Source organism: Dendroctonus ponderosae, unplaced genomic scaffold (assembly GCF_020466585.1).
Source record: "Dendroctonus ponderosae isolate FM_Combo_2020 unplaced genomic scaffold, Dpon_F_20191213v2 Dpon_F_20191213_10, whole genome shotgun sequence".
Taxonomy (NCBI): domain Eukaryota; kingdom Metazoa; phylum Arthropoda; class Insecta; order Coleoptera; family Curculionidae; genus Dendroctonus; species Dendroctonus ponderosae.
In genome coordinates, this window is record NW_026017111.1 from 4,784,075 (window position 1) to 4,789,796 (window position 5,722).

Genomic DNA, 5,722 nt, shown 5'->3' on the forward strand with positions numbered 1-5,722 from the left:
CCAATTGTTGAAATAATATACAGCGTGATATTTTTCTCGGGATTACGACCACTTTAAGCATCACAAACTTGTTTGTGGCGCGCCCCTGAAATCTAACYATTTGWTTCKTTCTTGTTCTCGATCCCTTGATCCCAATTTACACACTTTCTTGTCTCTTGCATTTTTTGCAACATAATTTYTGTAACTTTCCGAAATTTGAGGCAAAAATCTCAAAAACTGCAAACGTTAGAAGAGTTGTAGACGGAATGTTTGCGGACACATTTCAATWWACTCTCTAATTTAGAATAGTTCWGCGAGTTRTATCGCCTCTTTGACTTCCAGTTCCATTTAAAAACTAAATCACYCAGTATAKTCTCRGAYGGCGAATTTCATAGTTGATGATAACCAAAGTGTTMTTCGAATTCCTCACGAAATTSTGTWGCATTTACAAATCAKACCGCATTTAATAGAAAACTATTTGAAATTGCAGTTTTGAGTAAACAAACTGCAAAATCAGCCGACAATAGGAATATTGWACAATAGCCCCTAGTTGCTGCGAAATCAAACCACTGAACCATGAAATTGTGTCTGGTTTCAGCTATTTTAACTATGCCCTTCACTAGAAAGTCCCTCGATCGTGCAACTTTCGCAACTACGCGCTACATCAAAACCAAAAAAAAAACTGAATATTTTGTCTAAATCTCAAGAAAAAAAAACGACTCATTTCCTAGAGTGGATCGACTGGACTGGTGGCACCTTCGTAAGTGTAGACCTTTGAGGAATTGCAACAATGACCAAGTAACGAACATCTGCCCGATCAAAGGTGACCGTCCAGTCGCATCCCATCATTTTAGATGGCAAGTAGTTGAACATGCTCTCCCATAAATTGTAAAGCTTTGCACTTAAAAGAAAACCAAATAAATATGTAAAAGGGAATTTAGCACCCTCAAAATAGCGATTTAACGAGTTGATCTAGGCATTCTTCAGTTAGAACTAGGGTTTTTACTCTTGGTTGTCCTGTTAGGTTTCGGACATTAAATAAAGCAAATAGACACTGTGGAAACGAATAAATCAAAATGAGTTTGTAACGAAACACGTGAAGGAATTGGTAAATGGCTCTGCCGTGAACCTATTGGGATTATTTTATTGTATGGTAAGAGTCAATTTTTTTCAAAAGCCGCTTATATCGGTTTACGGCAGTTTGGATGGTGATGAGCCTCTAAAAAGCCATGAACAGTTATTGTTAGAGAATAAAAGATACTGATCTATATTGAGTTTTATTGCATTTATTTAACCCAAACAACCTGATGAAAGTTTGACCCGCTAAGTTGCCGTACAAACTTGGGCAGAATTGATTATATTGGCCGTATATTACCAATCAAGGTTTCCCATAAAATTGGAAATGCCGAAAAGGCCACCAGTTTAATATTTTTATTAAAAKACAGTTTCCGAATATACACCTTACGAATGTTGCGATAGTCAACACGTTGGGCGTTTCTTAAATTTTGCTTCTATCTTTTCAGAKRTTAGGAGGACTTTCTGATAAAGTTAAATCCAGGGCAGGCAGGACTATCTGGCCCTAATTTCAAAGAGTACGCTGATCAAGGTCGRTTTTCTCTTAAAGTTTGATATTTTTACTTTGTAAGAGTTGAGAATTTCTAAGGAAAAGAGTTTTCACTTTTTAAAGGTTAGGAATTTCTCATCAAGCTTAATTGTGGATAGACAGCTCAATAAAAAAATCCTAATCTAATCTAATAATAAAATATTCGACTATTCATCAAATTTTGGAGATTTTTGTCCAACTGGGGAAGGCGATAGCTCTCAAGTCGCCCATTTGAAACAGTTCTTACGACTCATCAGATATTTTCGATCGTGTCACAGGGAGCCGTTATTTTAAACTTCTACGTTTTCGTGGATTTTTGCTTCAATGTCTTTAGAGGTTAGAAAACGATATTAATGGTGCTATTGAAATTACTAAAATAATTGCTGATCTCAATATAATTGAATTTGTTGAGTATTGTGGGAATTGATATATTTTTCTTGAATAAAACAATTGCTTCTTGTTAAACATTGCACGCGTGTACTTCAGTGATCTTTTAACAACTTAACCTTAAATCTATACACACTAGACAGGGTTGCCGAGTCCTATTGCATAGTAGTATTAATTGCACCAATAAAATTTATTAAAAAACTTAATCTTGAAAAATACACTTATTTGTGCAGATAATAATAATAATATTAGAACAATCATCATTGATTCATCAGTGTGAGTTATTCAGTAGGTTTTCGTGTATTTTGTAAGGGAGCAAGATGCTAAGCAGTAGTACGGTATGCATTACAATGATGTCCTGTTAATGTTGATCAGAATAATGTGTTTCATATCTACAGGGTTCCTTTTAAGGGGTGATGAATCATTTCATTATATATAAGTACATATATATAAAATGTATCCAAACATAGTATAGTACTTATACATAAGTCCAGTAGTTTACGCGTTATTCAATTAGAAGATGGGGTGGTACCGCTCATCTATACTAATACTACAGAGCAAGAAAGGTATTAATAAGCGGTAATTCGATAATTAAAAAAAAAACAAGTATTGTTATGAATATTTCCTTCGTATGATAATCTGTCTGTTTGAAGTGTGCAATTATCACTCAACGATAATTGCATTGTTTACAAAAAATATTTGACGGGTGTCTTTTCATGTTGAATTAGACATCAAATGTCTTCCTGACATACCTAAGATATTCAAATTAAATTTAATAAACATAAGTAACAAAATTTAAAGGGTAATAAAATATAAAGAAATAAAATGAATCCACATTTACTTTGTTTACTCAGGATATATTCATCAAAATTATACTCGTGCATCAAAATAAACAGATAATTTTGAAGCACTTGTGCAATTACCTCCGATAATATAATCAGTAGACGTCATCTTATTGTCTCAGCGTCAACGATAAAATATAGATATAGATATAGATAGAGAGTAATCCTTGCTGTCTAGATATAATTGAAAACTCTCAATAATTTATCAAAAAAAAAAATTTTCTCTGGAGGATTACGATTGAAGAGTTCTTCGATGAAAGCGACATTTTATATGGGAATACGGCTTGTCGTTGAATTGCCTGGATGTTTGACTGTTCAGAATTCGTGCTGTGCTTTATTAATAATAGAAGCAACACAAAAACAATATTACAAATGCTGTATCGTGTCAATGTGTCCTAGTACAACTTTTAAAACGCCAGATAAGCTATTTATTCGTGTACCATGAGATAAAAGCTGGCGTTTAAAGTGGTGAAAGGCATGCAGAAGAGCTCACAAGGATATTTCTGAGAAGACTACTGTCTATGTATGTGAAGATCATTTTAATGTAAGTATAAAAAACAGATTTAATTTTGTCTATCGTATAGCAGATATACATTTTGAATTTAGATTTCGGATAAGAATTTTTATTAAGATATTTACTTTGTTTCTCGGCTGCATTATAGTAATAGTAAATAATAACCTCAAACATAGTTATTTGCTATAGTAGACGATAAAAAAGAAACAATAAGTATCTGAGAAGGAAAAATCTCGTTTTATCGTCGTGTATTTACGTTAAATATCTAATATTTTTGTCACGCAATATGAACATTAACACATATTTTTATATAGCTTTAATATTATTTATTTATTCCAGCAGGAAGAAGATATGGATAACTATGTTAAATTCAAGTTAATGGGAGGTCTGACAAATGCCAAATCACTTTTACTGATGTGTTTTAGTTTTTACTAGCATGAAAACAATATGTTCTTATTTTTTATTAAATCACTTACATTTTGATCAATAGGTACTGTTTGAATTTTGAAAATTATAGCCATTAAAACTGCAATCTAACATTTTATCGATTTATATAACTAAAACTATTGACTATTTTGTCCGGAAATCTACCTGTTAGCTTTAACACCGCTTCTTCAGCTTCTTCTAACTTCAGCAGGAGTAAAACTTTCGGTGTTTTTAATGTAAGATGCCACCATTAACATATCCATCAGTGGTAAAATGACAGATTATCCTTTTTTACAAAACCTGGGTCAGTCATTTTGAAAGATTTTACTTTTCTCCTGATACACTATAGAAACGTTTTAACGACAATATCAAGACTGAGATTACATGTTTACATGCTCTGCATTGCAGCCGCCGCGACCAAATAGCTAGTTGACGTCACAACTGGTCCCAGCCAATGACGACGCGTTACAAGTGTGATTTGAATTATATAGTTTTTTATTGCTTATATTAATTACATAGAAATAAAAAATGAGTTTTTTGGTAAACTGTGGTGTTTTTATTAGTATTAAGGTACATTTGCTAGTAATATTTTTCTAATTTAATTTTTTGTACAAGTTCCCAATTATTGGGGCCCATTTGGAAGCCAAGATTTGGAACAATTTCCACCTCAAACGGACTATCTTCAGGATAAAACCATAGATTTGGAGAATTTTCTTATTTTATCAGGCGCTCGCGTTCGAAGTTAACAATATTTCGAAGTTTACCTAATAGACAATCTCTTTACCAACGACTTTTCTTAGTGGTGTTTCATGTGAAAATGCGGTTTTTCGCTACTTTTCACAAGAACACTCCGTTTCGTGATATTATTTAATAACACAGAACAGAGATCGAGGCATATTGACGGCCAATAGAAAATCAAATTGCAAATTAAAAGCGAAATTAAAAAAATGCATTTTACCAGTTGAATACACCTTGTCTATACAGGGTGATTCAAAATTGGCGTCATTCCTTTCAAGGGGTGATAGAGGCTCCCTTGGGTTGTACGAGAAAAATATTGAAAATTATAAGAACAGTTGAAGATCGAATTTCAACTTTGTTATTAAGCATTATTTTGAAATGGTATTGTATTAGGAAAAAGTGGTGACAAAATGAAAAATTCAATGACAAAAGAGCTGAAAAACCCGCATTTTCCCAAGCCCGATAAACCACAAAACAACCTAGATTTGTGGCAAGGTTTAGTTGGATATCCTGAAAAATTACCTTTGAAACCGATCAGCGCAATTTTCGATCTTAACATTTACTTGCCAAAATGGACATTTATGCACGGTAATAAAGTGCGTTTTGTCATAAAAAAATCATCTTCATCAGCAGGGTGCACTCAAATTGGGCCCCATTTTCCTTGCAAACAATGGCTAAATCAAACAGCAATTACTGTAACCCGCATTGTTTCTTGCCTAAATTGCCGCACTATTTAAATATAAACAATAACAAATGCTTTGTGGACATGCCAAGATATTTACCTCATCCATCTCCAAACAGATCACAAAGTGTGACACAACAAGAGATGAGTATAAACAGCTTAGAGCACTGTATTATTAAAAATCAGTTTACAAACACAACAAAAACTTAACCCTACTTCTGGGCTACCTGTTGCGTTGCCAGGGACGCCAATAGCACCAGAAGAAGAAACCCCAACCATTTTTTGAGATTACCAGAACCTTCTTCATCAACCAAGCTTTTTAACTTTGATCAGTTAAACGTAAACTATACATAAAGCTGATGCACTTTAAATGCAAGCTTTGTATCGCTTCGGACGCAAAAAATGTAATCAAGATATCTGTAACTAATGAAAACTCCAATCAGTATGCAGCTGACCTGGAAGAAGCACATAAAAACAGCCATCGACAAGGTTAAGGTAACAACTGCCAAGCTGTACCCACTCCTCAATCGAAGAAGCCAGATGAGTATCAG

At 33.6% G+C, this 5,722-nt stretch overlaps 2 long non-coding RNA genes across 2 annotated transcripts; one reads left to right on the plus strand and one right to left on the minus strand.

The window, feature by feature from the left end:
* Positions 1–2,870: 2,870 nt before the first annotated feature.
* Positions 2,871–4,296, plus strand: LOC125502753. The gene is made up of 2 exons (XR_007280509.1): positions 2,871–3,355; positions 3,665–4,296. It is a non-coding gene; the product is annotated as an uncharacterized LOC125502753 (long non-coding RNA).
* Positions 4,297–5,179: 883 nt separating this feature from the next.
* LOC125502760 lies at positions 5,180–5,716 on the minus strand. The gene is made up of 2 exons (XR_007280516.1): positions 5,272–5,716; positions 5,180–5,218 (listed from the first exon to the last, which is right to left on the minus strand). It is a non-coding gene; the product is annotated as an uncharacterized LOC125502760 (long non-coding RNA).
* Positions 5,717–5,722: the final 6 nt, after the last annotated feature.